Source organism: Chrysochloris asiatica, unplaced genomic scaffold (assembly GCF_000296735.1).
Source record: "Chrysochloris asiatica unplaced genomic scaffold, ChrAsi1.0 scaffold00013, whole genome shotgun sequence".
NCBI lineage: Eukaryota > Metazoa > Chordata > Mammalia > Afrosoricida > Chrysochloridae > Chrysochloris > Chrysochloris asiatica.
The window spans coordinates 5129631-5146462 of record NW_006408531.1 but is presented as its reverse complement, the minus strand read 5'-3'; positions in this window follow the sequence as shown (position 1 = coordinate 5146462).

Here is a 16832-nt window from a genome sequence, read left to right as displayed (position 1 = left end):
ACAAACAAACAAACAAACCTGTTACTGTCAACTTGATTCTGACTCTTGCAGGAGCCATGTGTTACAGAATAGAACTGGTCCCTAGGGTTTTTTTAGAGTCCTAGTGTGGCATAGTAAGGAGCTCTGGTAGAGCAGTGGTTACGAATGGGACTGTGAACCGCAAGGTCAGCAGTTCGAGACTACCAGCTGTTCCACGGGTGAAAGATGAGGCATTCTGCTCCCGTAAAGATTTATAGCCTCGGAAACCCTGTGCAGGGTCGCTATGAGTCGGAACCGACTCCACGGCACATAACAACAGCAACAAGTGTGGCATTGTGGAGTCCTGGTGGGGTGCTGTGGGTTAATGCGCCAGACTGCAAAGCCATTTGAACTGCAAAGTTGGCGGTTCAAGCTCACCAGGGTCTCCTTGGAAACCCTATACAGGGTCTCTATGGGTTGGAACCGACTCAATGGCACTTAACAACAAGTGTGGCATTGTAGGATCAGCATGGGACTGCTAACTGCAAGGTCACTGGTTCAAACCCACCAGCTCTCCTCACAAAGCCCCTACAGGATCGCTGTAAGTCGGCACTGACTCTAGGGCACTTACAACAACACAACACAAGTTGTCTTGACTATAATCCTTATGAAAACAGACTTCCAGGCCCCTCTTTGGTAGCGCTGTTGAGTATGTTCAAATGGCCAATTTTTACATTGTTAGTTGTGAGCAATATATTGGTTCCACCCAACACCATTGGCCATGTCTAGAGAGGTTCTAGGAGTCCTGGTGGTGCAGAGAGTTAATCATTGGGCTGAAAACCACAAGGAGGAAGAAAAGGGAGGTTTGTCTGTTCCCTAAAGATATACAGTCTCAGAAATCCTGAGGAGCAGTTCTGCGCCCTCCTATTGGATTGCTGTGCGTTAGAACTGACCTGACGGCAGTAGGATTTGGTGGGTAGAGAGGTAACTATTTCTATAAATTTTACCACCCCAGCTTAAAGAAAAATACAAACAAATTGAACTGGGAGCCTATTAAGGCTAGAGCAGATTGTTGTTGTTAATTATCGTTGAGTTGGTTCTGACACATAGCGGCCTTGCATAGGGTCTCTGAGGAATAACTGATGAGTTCAAACTGACTCTGAGGTCCGGTGTATGATTCTGCAACACCACACCAGGACTCCAGAAGAGAACAGATTAGAGGATTTTAAGTGTGGATTTTCTGTATCTACAGCCAGATGGTGACAAAAAGCACTATTTCTTTAAGACGTAGAGGCATATGAGGAACACACTTGTGTCCACTGCCCTCTAATAGGCCTTGGGGATTTGCTATGCAGCATAAAGATGTTGTAAAAAGTCTTATAAAGAGTGTCTGCAGTTAATTAAGAAAACATTTTTCTTCTGGACATTGTATCTTGTGAAATCTTGTAACTTTTTTAAAATGGTAATTTGCTCTTACTTAATTTTTAATTACTAATATCTATTTGGAGTCCTGGTGTGGCACTGTGGGATAAAGCACTGGACTGCAAGGTTGCTTTAAACCATAGGTTCAGCAGTTCAAACTCACTAGCTGTTGCTCAGAAACCCTACATAGGGTCGCTAGGAGTCAGAATCGACTTGATGGCACTTAACAACAACAACAATATGTATTTATTTTTATACCTAATATATTCTTTTCCTTACATAGAATCTCACAAAATTATATAAAATTTAGGATCCACAAACTGAATCTGTCTCACTTCCAGTCTATGCTTTCAGTTATTCTGACTACTAAATAGTATTTTGGATGATGGTACTGCCTTCATGACATGGATTCATTTTGTAAGATGGTGGTTTTGACAGTGTTCTGCTCCCACAAAGATGTATAGCCTCAGAAACCATAGACAGGGACATTGAGTTGGAATCAAGCAGACCTCACTTAACAACAGCAAAACTGAACGGAGAGACCGTAGGCTAATAGGTGGAACTCTGACTCCAAGTAAGCAGAGCTGGCCTGGTTCTGCCTTGAGCCAGCCATGTGTCCAGGAACCTCCACCCCCCCTCCCCCAGGGCCATCTTTCCATTACTACTGACTTTGGCTACATGGTCTCTAATGATACTCCCAGTTCTATGGCCCTATGTCAACTGTATTAAAAAATATTCTCTGTCTCCACTTTATTCTTAGCTTTACTTTGCCAGATAGGAAATAAATGTGGGTTTTAAACAGGAGAAAGTAAATAACTAATGGCCCTTTATCTTAAATTGTTCCTAACTCAATTGTCCATATCATGGAAGCTTCTTATCAATGTCATTAAATGTATAGGTCAGTTAGGTGGAACCTCTACCAAAAGCACTTGCTGTGACATGAGGCAAAAAATTATCAGGTTGCTGGTTCCAAAGCAGAAGTTGGGAAACAGTAACAAATGTAGCACTAGACATGGAAGGAGAAAGCCATCTGGAGTCAGGGACCTTCTTCAGACCCTGCTATGGCTGTCACAAGCTAACAAGTCACCTGGTCTCTCTAAGTCACTGTTTAATCCTTTATAAAACATGAGTGGTAATACATTATTATCAACTTGGTATCACTGAACACATCTGATATTATAAGATCAAATAAATATAAACTGAAGTTCATTGGGTCCTAAAGGCATCATTGAAATATTAAGAATGATTACTGCTGGATGAACTGATCCCACTAACGTTAAGACTCACCTTTCCTGAGGTATTTCATAAAAAATAATATAAAGACATATAGGATCTAATATCTAAAGATATTAAGCCTAAGTTTAAGCCCACACAGGACTTATGACCAGTCAGTTCCACCCTGTACATGACTGCCTATTAATTCTGGAGAATGTCTTCAGTTCTTGACTTATTCCAGAACCAGAAGTTGACCACATCAATCTCTGAAGAAATGGTTTTTAACCTGGCAGTATACATGAAAATAATGGACTCAGGCTTAACAAAGACTGTGAGGACGGCACAGGATCAGGAAGTGTTTCGTTCTGTTGTGCATAAGGCTGTGCATGAGTCAGAACCTACTCAAAGGCAGCTAACATGAACAACATACATTAAAATGGGTTCAACTAGGCAAATAAAATGAGCTCCGCTGCTGTGTATATAAATGGGAGGGGGGACAGACCCCAGGCATTATCCGGAGATAGTATAGATCCACCTGGGTCCCTAAGTAGCACAATGGTTTGCATTTGACTACTTGGCACTGTGAGTTAATCTGCTGGACTGCAAGGGTTGGTTTAAACTTCAAGGTCAGTGGGTCAATCTCATCAGTCACTCCTTGGAAACCCCATACAGGGTCGCCATGAGTTGGATCCAACTCAACGGCACATTAAAGCAACAACTAACCTAAAGATTGGCAGTTTAAAACCACCCAGCAATGTCTGGAAAGAAAGGCTTTATGAATTATTTCCATAAAGATTACAGCCAAGAAAACCCCCTAGAGCATGTCTACTCTGTTACACGTGATGTTAAGTAACCAGGACTCCAAATCTATAGCAAAATTGTGCACTTATGTGTATTAAAAGATTAAAAAGAGAATCTACAGACTTGGAAAAAAATGTTTGCAATGACATATTAGATAAGGGACTAATCTCTAAAATTTATAGAAAACTATAACACCACAAAAGAAGAGAGACAAATAATCCAATTTAAAAATAGAGGACATGAACAAAACAGTTTACCAAAGAAGATATCCAGGCAGCCAACAAACATATGAGAAATGCTTGCAATGACTACATTTTCAAGAGATGCAAATCAAAATAACAAGGAACAATAAGATATTATCTCATCTCAGTATGAATGTTGTTGTTGTTGAGTGCTGTTGAGTCAGTTCTGACTCATAACAACCCTGTATAGGGTTTCTGAGGAGTAGCTGGTGGGTTTGAACCACCAACCTTGTGGTTAGCAGTCCAGTGCTTATTCAACAGTGCCACACCAGGATTCCAGCATGGATAGCAAAGTTCAAAAAAGCAAGAAAAACAACAAATGGTAATGAGGGTGTGGCAAGATTGGAACCCTCAGACGCTGCTGGTGCAAATGTAAAATGATGCAGCCACCCTGGTATTGCACGTCCTTAAAAAGTTGGAAAGAAAAATACCATATAACCCAGCAACCTCTCTATTTGGTATATCTTTGAGCGAAATAAGAGATACAACATGAATAGATCTGTGCACCCCCATGCTCGTCACAGCACTGTTCATAACAGCAAAATGATGGAAACAATCTGAATGTCCAACAATGGAAGAACGGATAAACTATGGTACAAATACAATGGAATACTATGCAATGTTAAAGAATAGCAAGGAATCAAAACCCTTCAGAACGTGGATGAACCCGGAGGATATTATGCTGAATGTTTACAATCCCCTCCATGCAATAACAGTTATTCTACTTTCTCCCTGTGGTTTCTATTTCTATGCCAACCACCTTCCCATCCCTTCTCAACTTTGTCCTTAGATATATGTTGCACTTTTGATTTTGACAGACTAGGAAAAAGTAGAAGTGGAACACTTTTGAATGTTGAGCCACTGAAAAACTTATGAATAGCAATGAAACACTGTCACTGTCAGATAGCACCAGAATATTGAAACATTATAAACAGCATCAGAATGTTATGAGACAGTGCTGGAAGATGAGCTTCTCAAGTTGTAAGGCATTCAACGTATGACTGGGGAAGAGTAGAGTTGACAGTGGTGATATGAATGGAGTAAAGTTTTTACGACCTTTATCTGATGATGGGAGTCCTGGTGTGATGCTATGGGTTAAGGCATCAGACTGCAAAGTCATTTGAACTCAAGGTCATTGGTTCAGGTTTACCAGCTGCTCCTTGGAAACCCTATACAGGGTCGCTATGGGTCAGAATTGACTCGACGGCACTTAACAACAACAACAACAATTTGATGATGGCTTAAAACAGGGAAAAATAACTGTCAACATCCATTAATAAATAAATAGAACATGGAATTGTAAATTGGAAGTTACCAAAATAAAATGGAACACATAAAGATCGATATCCTAAGCATTAGTGAGCTGAAATGGTATTGGCCATTTTGATTTTGACAATTATGTGGTTTAATATACCAGGATTGACAGATTGAAGAGGAATTCTGTCACATTAATCACCAAAAAGAACATTTCAAGATATATTATGAAGTATAATGCTGCCTGGGATAGGATAGTATCCATACACTTACAAATAACATCAGTTAATACAACTATTATTCAAATTTGCATATCAAGCACTAAAGCCAGTGATGATGAAATTGAATAATTCTAACAACTTCTTCAGTCTGAAATTGATCAAATACGTAATCAAGATGTATTGCTAGTGACTTGTGCTTGGAATTCAAAGGTTGGAAACAAAGAAGGATCAGTAGTTGGAAAACATGACCTTGGTGATAGAAATGATGCTGGAGAACACTTGATAGAATTTTGCAAGACAAATGACTCTATCATTGTAAGTATGTCTTTTAAACAACATAAAAGATGACTATACCTATGGACTTCATCAGATGGAATAAACAGAAGTCAAACTGACTAAATCTGTAAGAAGACATGGTGTAAAAGCTCAATATGATCAGCCAAAACAAGACTAGCAGCAGACTGTGGAACAGACCACAAATTGCTCATATGCAAATTAAGGCTAAAGCTGAAAAATTAAAACAAGTCCATGAGGGCCAAAATATGTCCTTGAACATATCCCACCTGAAATTAGATACCATCTCAAGAACATATTAATTGATACTAATGAATCAAATCTGGGTCTGTCATAGCACAACCAGAAGAGTTGTGGATTGACATCAAGAATATACATCATAGAAGAAGAAGGCAAAAGGTAATTACGAAGACAAGAGAGAAAGAGAAGGCCAAATCAATGTCAATGCCAAGAACTGATTGGGAGAGATCCATATTTGTGCCTATTCCAAATAGAGGGTACCCAATGGAATACAGAAATCATCAGAATATATCATTAATATTGTTGTTGTTGTTGTTGTTGTTAGGTGCCATCAAGTCAGTACAGACTCATAGTGACCCTATGCACAACAGAATGCAACACTGACTAGTCCTGGGCCAACCTTACAATTGTTACCATGCTTGAGCCCACTGATGCTGCCACTTTGCAATTCCATCTCGTGGGGGCGGTCTTCCTGTTTTTCCCTTGCTCTCCACGTTACCAAACATGATATCCTCCAGCGACTGGTCCCTCTTGACAACATGTCCGAAATATGAGAGACGAAGTTTGGCTATCTGGCTTCCAAGGAGCACTCTGTGTGCACTTGTTCCAACATAGATCTATTGGTTCTTTTGGCAGCCCATGGCACTTTCAATATTCTCCTTCAACACCATAAATCAAATGCATCAATTCTTCTACAGTCTTCCTTATTCACTGCCCAGCTTTCGCATGCATATGAGGTTATTGAAAATACCATGGCTTGGGTCAGGCGCTCCTTAGTCTTCAAGCTGACATCTTTGTTCTTCAACATTTTAAAAAGGTCTTGTGCAGCAAATTTGCCTAATACAATATATCATTTGATATATTGACTTTGCCTAATGCAATACATTTGCCTAATGCCTAATGCAAAATCATTTGCCTAATGCAATACATCATTTGATATATTGACTGCTGCTTCCATGAGTGTTGGTAGTTGATCCAAGAAGAATGAAGTCCTTGACAACTTTAATCTTTTCTCCATAGTTAAGAATGTTGTTTATTGGTCCAGTGGTAAGGATTTTTGTTTTCTTTACATTGAGATGTAATCCATACCAAAGGCTGTGGTCGTTGATCTTCATCAATAAGTATTTTAAGTCCTCTTAACTTTCAGCAAGCAAGGTTATTAACCTGCATATCACAGGTTATTGGTGAGTCTTCCTCCTATCCTGAGTCACAGTTTTCTTCATAGAACCCAGCTTCTTGGATTATTTGCTCAGCATACAGGTTGAATGAGTATGGTGAAAGAATACAACCGTGTCACATACCTTTCTTAATTTTAAACCATTCAGTGTTCCCATGTTCTTTTTGAACAACTGCCACTTGGTACATGTACACATTCCTCATGAGCACAATTAAGTTTTCAGGAATACTCATACTTCGCAATGTTGTCCATAGATTGTCATGATCCACACAATCAAAAGCCTTTGCATAGTCAATAAAGCACAGGTAAACATCTTTCTGATATTCTCTGCTTTCAGCCAAGACCCATCGGACATCAGCACTGATATCCCTCGTTCCACGGCCTCTTCTGAATCTGGCTTGAACCTCTGGAAGTTCTCTGTCAATGTATACTTACAGCCATTTCTGTATTACCTTTAATAAAACTTTACTAGCATGGGATATCAATGATATTGTCTGGTGATTTCTGCATTCTATTAGGCCAACTCTCTTGAGAATGGGCACAAATATGGATCTCTTCCAATCAGTTGGCCAGATAGTTGTCCACCAAATTTTCTGACATAGACGAGTGAGTGCCTCCTGTGCCACCTCACTTTCTTGAAAGATTTCAATTTTTATTCCATCAACTCCTGGTGCCTTATTCTTTACCATTTCCTTCAATGCACCTTGGACTTCTTCCTTCAGTATCATTGGCTCTTGATCATATGCTACCCCTTGAAATGGTTGAACATCAACTATAACGAAAGTCAAGGCTTGAATCATTAATATTACATACAAGTAAAATTTTAGTAAACATAATTCAAAAATGATTGCAACAGTACATTGGCAGGGAACTGCCAGTGGTTCAAATTACATTCAGATTAGGATGTATAATGAGGGATATCATTGCTGACATAAGATGGATCTTGGCTGAAAGCAGAGAATATCAGAAAGGTATTTACCTGTGCTTTTTTTTATACGCGAATGGTTTCAATTATGTGGAGAATGACAAGCTATGGACAACATTATGAAGAATGTGTATCTTGGAAACTTTACTGAGGAACCTGTACATAGACCCAGAGGCAGTCGTTTGAACAGAACAATGAGATACTGAATGGTTGAAAATCAGGTAAGGTGTGTGCAAAGATTGTATTCTTTCACCATACTTACTCAATTTATATGCTGAGCCAAAAATCCAAAAAAAAAAAAAAAAAAAAAATGGATTATATGAAGAAGAATTTGGCATCAAAATTGAAGGAAAACTCATTAACAATCTGCAATATGCAGATGATACAACCACATTGCTTGTTGAAAGCAAAGAGGAGTTAAAATACTGATGAGGATCAAAGACCATGTCCTTTTGTAAGGGTTATACCTCAATATAAAGAAAACAAAAATCCTCACCTCACCTCAACAAAAATATCTAACAGCATCGGCTTGTTGTTATTAAGTGCTGAGTCGGTTCTGATTCATAGAGGCCCTGTATAGAGTTTCTGAGGAAGGACCGGTGAGCTTGATCCGCTGATATTGCAGTTGAAACAGACTTTGCAGTCCAGCACATTAACCCATAGTGCCACAACATAGCCTAGGACTAATTAATTCCCAGAGGAACTAATCTACACTTGAAAGAAATGTACATTTAAAAAAAATGCTCAAAACTATTTTTACAGAGTGATATCACTTTATGTCCACCAGACTAGTAAACTATAGCAAAAGTTAGAATAAGTTTGTAGACAGGAACAAGGGTAAAAATTACTTGCATATATTTCCAGAGGAGATGTGCTGTGTTACAACCTTTTGGAAAGCAATCTGACAAGCTCTACTAAAATCACAAATAAATATGTTATTTGATGCTGCATCTGTCTCCTGGGACACTACCCCAGTGAAAGAAGAACATCAATATGTAAGAGAGATATATAAAGCTATTTATTGACACCATTTGTAGTGGCAAGAAAATGACAAAATCTTGTTGTGGTTGTTGTTGGTACATGCCAACAAGTCGGTTCCGACCCATAGCGTCCCTGTATAGGGTTTCCAAGGCTGTATATCTTTATGGGAGCAGAAAACCTCATCTTTCCCCGTGGAACAGTTGGTAGTTTTGAACTCCTGACCTTGCAGTTCGCAGCCCGATTCGTAACCACTACGCTACCAGAGTACTCATTAATAAGATAGTGGGTGAATAAATTATAGGACACTTACATCATAAAATGTTATTCATTCATTTAAAAATATATATATACACTATACTAGGAGCTGCTGTGTGGCAAGGGTTAGGTGCTTGATTGGCAAAAGCAAGTTACACAATTCCAATCCACCCAGTAGCTCTGTGGGAGAAACACCTGATTGTTAAGATTGTTGTTGTTTTCAAGTGCAGCCAGTCAATTCTGCCTCATAGTAACCCTGTACAGGGTTTTTGAGAAGTGGCTGGTGAGTTTGAACTGCCAACCTTGCAGTTCAAACTGACCTGATGGTCAAGTGCTTATTCTACAGTGCCACATCCTATGGGGCCATTCTCCTCTGTCATGTGGGGGTCACACTGAGTAGAAATCAACTTGTCAGCACCTAACAATAACAACATAGAAGTTCTGAGGGAGTATTTCTGGTTGATAGTCAGCTTTCACCCATGTGGTGACTCAAGGATCCAAACACCTTCTATCCTGTCTGTGACTCTCCCTCCCCTAATTTTTCTTAGTTCCCTGAACCCAGCTGGAGTGGGAGAGAGCTACATTGCCTTTGTGGGAATGTGAGGGGGAGACAGTAGGGGACAAGTAGCTGGAACATTTCCGTCCAATATGCTCCCTGCAGCAAGGTCTGAGTGGTGAAGTTTCATAACCTCCACAGAGAAAATAATGTAAAAGTGACTCTTAGTAACCAATGTAGTTCCCTGGTAACAAATGAGCATTTTTCAGTACTCTCTGTAAACCAACCCCTGCTCTTGTTTTCCCTTCTACTTCCCAGGCTTCTTCTCATCTTGGCACATGTCAAGGATGATAATACATCTGCAGCACTTTGGGGTGAATAGAAGAGGCTGCTTACAAGCAAAGGGACTCCATTGATTCCGGGCACAAGTGGAATCAATAGCTCAGAATTTGCAACCCAGGCAGAGCACTCTATAGGAAAGCTGTGATTCAACCCATCAGTTACTTTACGGGAGTTTCTTTATGCAATGTTTCTCAGCTCAGTCTGTTTATTAGAATCATCTGGAGGACTTTTTAAAATTTATGAATGCCCTGATCCCACCACAAACCAATAAAAATGTCTGAGATGGATTCTGCATACTGGGATATTGATTTCTATGTACAAAGTAGAGAACCACTGTGGAGGTGTTTAGTACAAAGGCAGGACAATAGAAGAGAGAGCTTAGAAAAGGCAGGCCCTTGAGGCACACATCCTTGACTCTAAATAGAGTTGTTCCTTTGAAGAATGAGGCAGTAATGGTGAAGGGTCTTCTATGCCCTTTGCCTTCTAGGAGCTGACAAGCACGCATATGACTGGATTTCATAGATGCACCATAACAGTTGGTCTCCCAGCTTGTGTTTTGGTAATGAGTTTACACGAAAAGTTCAAACACCTCGGATAGCACACACTGAAGAAGTTTTGTAATATTTTGAATATTTACCCTATAGAGATTGACAACAACAGCAAATCACAATTACACTGAGATACAACCCTGACTGAAGGACGTGGCCTTTGATCCTCATCAGTATTTTTTTTTTTAATTCCCTATGAGTCATTTTAACAGGAAGTCACTTTTAGGTATCTTTTAATTTTTAGATCTATTCTCCCAACGTTATCTTTTACCTCCTTCAGATGTATCAGACTGCATTTGCTGATTATAATATTGTGATGCGGTTTAACATGTATTTCCTATGAACTGGTAACATGATCAAATTCAATTTTAAAAGAATTCTTCATTGGTGTCATGTTCTTTCTTCAGGAGGCACATAATTGCTACTTCTCTTTCTTTTTTGTGATGTTAGCAGTCATTGATTCTCAAGGTTTATATTCATTAGTTCTTATGATGACTAGATTATTCGTCATGGCTTCACTGCTTCCCCCTTAAATTCTCAGCACATCTGCTGAATTTTGCTTCTCAGTTAGAATGAAACTGGACTGCTGACAGTTCTGTTATAAAAATTACTGAAGAGACAAGAACAAAGATACTGAAGAAGGGCTGCATGCTACATGTTTTACTTCCCTCATCTAATCTTAACAATAATGTTGTATATTGTTATTTTTATTACCATCATTTTGCAATGGGGAAATGTTGGCTCGGAAAAGTTATATGAATTGTATTATGTCACATAAGTGGTGAAAGCAGAGTCCAGACTTAGATCTTTCTAATGTCACCGAGCTGGTGTAGCGCTGTGGGTTAATTCACCAGATTGCAAAGCTGTTTGAACAGCAAGGTTGGTGCTTCAATTTCACCAGCGGCTCCTTGGAAACTGTATATGGGATTGCTATGGGTCAGAGCTGACTCGAGGGCACTTAACAACAACAACAATGCCACAGCCAAAGGAGCTCTGGTAACTTAGTTGTTACAAGATGGACTGCTAACTTCAAGGTCAGCAGTTCAAAACTACCAGATGTTCTGCAGACGAAACGTGAGGCTTTCTGCTCCTGTAAAGATTTACAGCTTCGGAAACCCTACACAGGGTTGAGATGAATCGGAACCAACTCCACGGCACAATACCACCACCGCCACCACCACCACCATGGGTCAGAACTGACTCGGTGGCACTTAACAACTCTACCAACAACAAATTATCCACAATAGGCAATGGTCCTACTGACATATGGCATTCTAGGGACTAGTCTCCTGTGATGCTACAAAGATTTAAAGCCTAAGGAATTTTCTGGATTCCATTTTTCCAGAACCTGTTGCTATTTCTTTTGAGTGTCATAGTGAAGTAGGACTATAACAACAACAGTGATGTATATAGTTGAAAATATGCCCTTTGGCCTTAGCCAAGATCAGGATTCAAATGCTGGCTCTGGCAATGTGATTTGAGCCTAATTTCTCACCTGTGCAATGAGAAAATAACAATGCTTGCTCGTGGCATCCTGATGCGGCACTGTAGGATAAGCACTGAACTGCTAACCACAACGCTGGTAGTTCAAACCCACCAGCCATTCCTTGAAAACCCTATGCAAAGTTACTATCAGTAGAAACCAACTTGTTGGCATTTTACAACAACTCATGCAGTAAATGAGAGAACTAATGAGATAATGTACGACCAGGCCCAGCCCAGAACTGAGTCCCATGTGGTGAAGGCCAGACATAACTGTACCTTCTAACCAGCCTTCCTCCCACTGCACTGTCGATGAGGGGGCTTCAAAACTTTCACGGAATTAGAAGATAATGGAATTTTTCCATAAAATTTTTGAAGTTCCATTGTACTTCGTTGTTGGAGTCGATAATCTGTTGCAATGGCCACACAGAAATCACAAACTGTACTTACAAACCAGTGATTTATTAAGAAGCAGGTACAACTTGGGACAAGGATCAAGAAGCATGCAGGCAAAGTCTCCTTATTCAGTGAAGGACAGCTCTCTCAGCAGACCAGGCTGCATGTTGGCCCCCTGAGGACCAGCTCCTCTTGGTCCTGTATCTGTCACTGCCGACTCTACTGCTGGACTCCTTTTGTGCCTCTTGCCATCTTTAATGTCATAACCCTTGACCTAGGCTACAGTTTTTTAGAAGATTCCTTGACACCTTTCTCTCTCATCTTCTGTCTGCTTTCTTCCTTCTGCCTCTTTATGTAATTTCTCTTCCTGTTTTTTCTTTTTGTCTGCTTCTGTCCCTACTTCTTTTAGTCTCAAAATCCACCATGAGGCTGATACTTGATTGCACAACTTGCATGGACCTCCTACAAGGGCTGAAAATGGACCAATCTCACTCAGTAGGCTACAGACATTTCATTTGCATTGTAGGCTACACTCATATCATTTGCATAGCCTATTGACCAATCCCTGCAAAATGTATACCAAATACAGGGCAGGTTGTAGTCCATGGCCAGGCAGAAACTATTAAGCCATCTTTGTTTAAGCTTACCCAAGAAATGTCAATCAAAGCTGGAGGAAAGTACCAAATATTCTGGGGTAGAAAATATAGGAAACTATCTCAGGTTATTTTCCAAAAGAACCAAAGCAAAGGCCACATAAAGGAACTCATTTCACCACAAATGGTAACCCAAGTGATTAATGGAGTCTACTAGGAATGCTGGAGATCACATGATAGAATTCTGCAAAATCAATGATTTGTTCATTTCAAATACCTTCTTTAGACGACATAAGAGAAGATGACACATGGAAAGAGAAGATGGAAAAGTTCCATATCATCAGTGAAAACAAGGCCAGGGGTAGACTGTGGAACAGACCATCAATTACTCATATGCAAATTCAAACTGAAACTGAAGAAAATGAAAACAAGTCCATGAGAGCCAAAATATGACCTTGAATTTATCCCCCATGAATTTAGAGATCGTCTGAAGAACAGATTTGATACATTAAGCACTAAAGACCGAAGACCAGAAGAGTTGTGGATGACATCAAGAACATCATACATGAAGAGAGCAAAAAGTCATTAAGAAGACAGGAAAGAAGCAGAAGGTCAAGATGGATGTCAGCAGACCAACGAGGATGACTAGACAGCAAAAAAGGAAAAGTTAAATTTAAAAAGGCCACTGTGACCTAGTCACCATCCACTTCCGGTCTCAGAATCTAAACGTGGTCACTTTTGAGTAGAGAGTCCCACCTGCCCACTTTGGGCAGTGCCACCCGCAGATAACAATTGCTCACCGCCACCCAACCAAAACTACAACATGAATTTGCAACAGGGGAGAAAAAAGAACCAAAACTTCCAAGTCCCTGCTTTTTTTCTTAAAAGTACTTTAAGAAGGAAAATGTGTTTGTATTTTTTATTTACATTTTTTATTTTTGTACATATTGTACATACATTTGTACAAATGGTTCAGCCATTTTTAATGATCTCGTATGACCAAACCAGCCTTTGGAACATTGTCTGTCCTAATTCGGACTTTACTTGTGGTGTGACCATGTTCATTATCATCTCAAAGTATAAAAAAAAATCCTTGTAAAATAAGCAAAAACAACAACAAAAAAATTACAATCTTATTCCCAGCATTCCAGTAACTTATTTTGTGTATGTATTTAGCTGTACTATAAGTAGTACATTTGTATAAAATGGTTAAAAAAGGCCAAAGATAAAGTTTCTTTTCCTTTTTTTTGTCTATGAAATTGCTGTTTATTTTTTGGGGCCTGTTTGATGTATGGGTGAAACAATTTTGTCCAACAATAAACTGGAGTTTTATTTTGCTGAATTGTTCTAACAACAACAAAAAAAGATCAAAGAGCACAGCCTTTGGTATGGATTACATCTCAATATCGAGAAAACAAAAGTCCTCACCACTGGACCAATAAACATTATTCTTATTAATGGAGAAAAGATTGAAGTTGTCAAGGACATCATTCTTCTTGGATCAACTATCAACACTCATGGAAGCAGCAGTCAAGAAATCAAACGATTAATTGCATTAGGCAAATCTGCTGCACAAGACCTTTTTAAAGTGTTGAAGAGCAGATATGTCAGCTTGAAGACTAAGGTGCACCTAAGCCAAGCTATGGTATTTTCAATAATCTCATATGCATGCAAAAGCTGGACAGTGAATAAGGAAGACCATAGAAGAATTGGTGCTTTTGAGTTGTTGTGCTGGAGGAGAATAGTGAAAGTGTCATGGATTGCCAAAAGAACCAACAGATCTGTGTTGGAAGAAGTGCAGCCAGAGTGCTCCTTGGAGGCCAGGATGGCCAAACTTCGTCTCTCATACTTCGGACATATTGTCACAAGGGATCAGTCGCTGGAAAAGGATATCATGTTTGGTAGGGTGGAAGGTCAGAGAAAAAGAGGAAGACCCCCCAATGAGATGGATTGGCAAAGTGGCAGCATCAATGTATTCAAGCATGGATGCAATTGTGAGGTTGGCCCAGGATCTGGCAGTGTTTGATTCTGTTGTAGATAGGGTCGCTATGAGATGGTACTGACTCGATGACACCTAACAACAACAACAACTAGGAATAGCATATGTCTGGGTCAAGACATTTGTATTTATCTTTAATTATCAAGAGCATTCTCACATATTATGGAGATAAACTCATAAATACCCACGGGTATCTGGTGTCATTCTTCTCCTGTTATTACTCTTAAGTGCCATCTAGTCAGTTCTGACCCATAGAGACACTGTATAGGGTTTCTAAGACTATAAATCTTTGTGGGAGCAGAAACTCATCTTTCTCCTATGGAACAGCTTTTGAACTCAAACCACCAACCTTGTGGTTGGCAATCCTACAAAGTCACACTAATCTTGTTGCTGTTGTTGTTAAGTGTCGTCGAGTCAGTTCTGATTCACAGCAACACTATCTAGGGTTGGCAAGGAGCAGCTGGTGGTTTTGAACTGCTGACCTTGTGGTTCACAGTCCCGTGGTGGTCATAGAGCACCACATCAGGAGTCACAAGAATCTTAGACATAAGTAAAAGAAAGGTATGTTCATCAGCAGCGATGATAACTCTCTATCTTAATTTCCTACTGAGATTTTTTTTTAATCCTTCTTCAGCCTAGCCATCAAAACTATAAATATATATTGATCAAATCTGTGTCCAACATCTATACAATGTATATTTCTCTTAAAAACTTGACTCCTCTTTAGATGTCAAGACATGGAGATAACACTTTTATTTATTTTTTTAATCAAGAAAGTACCTTTGTGACTATTTTTACCCTTATCATTCTTTTTAAAAATATTTTAATAAACGTGAGTGGAATTGCATATAGTTTCACCTGTTTAAGAAATTTTGAGTTACACTTCTCAATTCCAACCCCAAAGATACCTTACTTGTGTGGAAACTAAAATCCAGACATCAGCACTTCCATATAATATACAGATAAATTCTTTGAGAAACTGAGCAGGTGGCACCCAGATGTTCAAAAAGTCAGTTTGATGTGGGAGGAAAGTAGATAAAAAAAAAAAAAGGTGCCTCTGATTCTTTTGCTCTGACAAGCCACAGGTTCACTTTTAAGAGGTCTCTTAAGAGACTTGTATGTTATGCAGGTTGATTCTAATGGACACATTCTTCCTCATCTCTTTAGGTAACAGGGATAAGTCCAGAGTGTACGGATTTAACAGGTGTTTTTCTGGTTGCCTTTGTGTTCCCATGTGGTAAGGTGCTCTGGAAGCCACTAAGAAAGAGAAACCATATACCTTGCCTAGAAATTGAAACTTCAGCTGGATTGAAATGACTTATCTCTGTCATGGTTGCAAGGCTCTTCCATTGCTAAAGACCAAAAACTGACCGCACTTAACATAAAGCTAAATACAGTTAGAGTCCTTGATGATGAAGTGTGATCCAGAGACATATGTGGTAGGATTCTTGGATTTACAATAAGACGTCTGGACTGTATTTGTTCTACTTGGTTATTTCTTTGCTAAAGAAACCTGGATTGAATAGTCATTGTTGTTGTTATTGTTAGGTGCCTTTGAGTTATAAAAATCCTATGCACAGCAGAATGAAACACTGCCCGGGTCCCATACCATCCTCATAATAATTGTGTTTGTGCCCATCATTGTGCACTCTGTCAATCCATCTCCTTAGGGGAAGTTCTGCTTTGGGGGTGATTCTCGACTTTACCAAGCATGATGTCCTTCTTTAGAAACTGAGCACTCGGGACAACAAGTTCGAAGAACAAGAGATGACTCTCACCAACTTCGCTTCTAAGGAGCACAGTGGTGTTACTTCTTCCAAGACAGATCTGTTTGTTCATCTGGCAGTCCATGACACATTTTAAGTATTCTTTGCCAAGGCCGTAATTCAAATGCATCAGTTTTTCTGTGATCTTCCTTATTCATTGTTCAACTTACACATGCATGTGAGATGATTGAAAAAAACCATGGCTTGGGTCAGAAATATCTTAAT